At 32.2% G+C, this 676-nt stretch overlaps 1 protein-coding gene across 2 annotated transcripts in view; it reads right to left on the reverse strand.

Moving 5' to 3' along the window:
• The window catches only part of LOC109346475 (solute carrier family 35 member F1-like), a 9,580-nt gene that overhangs the window by 3,182 nt on the left and 5,722 nt on the right, over positions 1-676 (reverse strand). The gene's annotated exons all lie outside the window — the stretch shown is intronic.

Below are 676 nucleotides of genomic sequence, written 5' to 3' on the forward strand. Positions count from 1 at the left end.
GATCGATGAGAGGGATGCCCAGAAAGCGTTTGTACGACCTAGGTCCGGGTAGGACTGTTCCTGAGGGAACCGATCGATCTATTTTTAATTCCTTGCGATGATATGTTATTTCGGGTGGTACAAAACGGCTTGGTACGGGACCTGTACTCTCGATTATTTCCGATTAGGATGTTGGATGGATATTGGTGTAAGGTGGATGATCATGACATATCATGCATACATTATCATTGGGGAAGTACCTTCCCACATGTGAGTTACAAGTATGGTGTATTTCTATGTTTATGTATGTGATGTGATTATGAGTATAATGTTGATTATATTATTTGATATATTGGTAATGTTGAAATAAATGGTGGGTTATAATGTCGGTGATATACATTATATGTGTATGTTATTATTTGGAGTATGATCTCCACTTATGTGTTATTTAATTATAGTCACGACATCTTGTCGATGAATGATATATTGATAAATGTTGAATTATGATATTGATGGGAATAAGTGTTGTTTACATTACATAGGTTGATTAGATAATTGTTTATGAGAACAATTGATGAGTTTAGTTATATTACTCATGTAAATTGGATAGTTGTTTACGAGAATAACTGATGAATTATAATATAATATGTTATATATATATATGAACTATTTTTCATATCTGAGTATAATATTCTGA

Source organism: Lupinus angustifolius, chromosome LG04 (genome assembly GCF_001865875.1).
Source record: "Lupinus angustifolius cultivar Tanjil chromosome LG04, LupAngTanjil_v1.0, whole genome shotgun sequence".
In the NCBI taxonomy this organism is placed as follows: domain Eukaryota; kingdom Viridiplantae; phylum Streptophyta; class Magnoliopsida; order Fabales; family Fabaceae; genus Lupinus; species Lupinus angustifolius.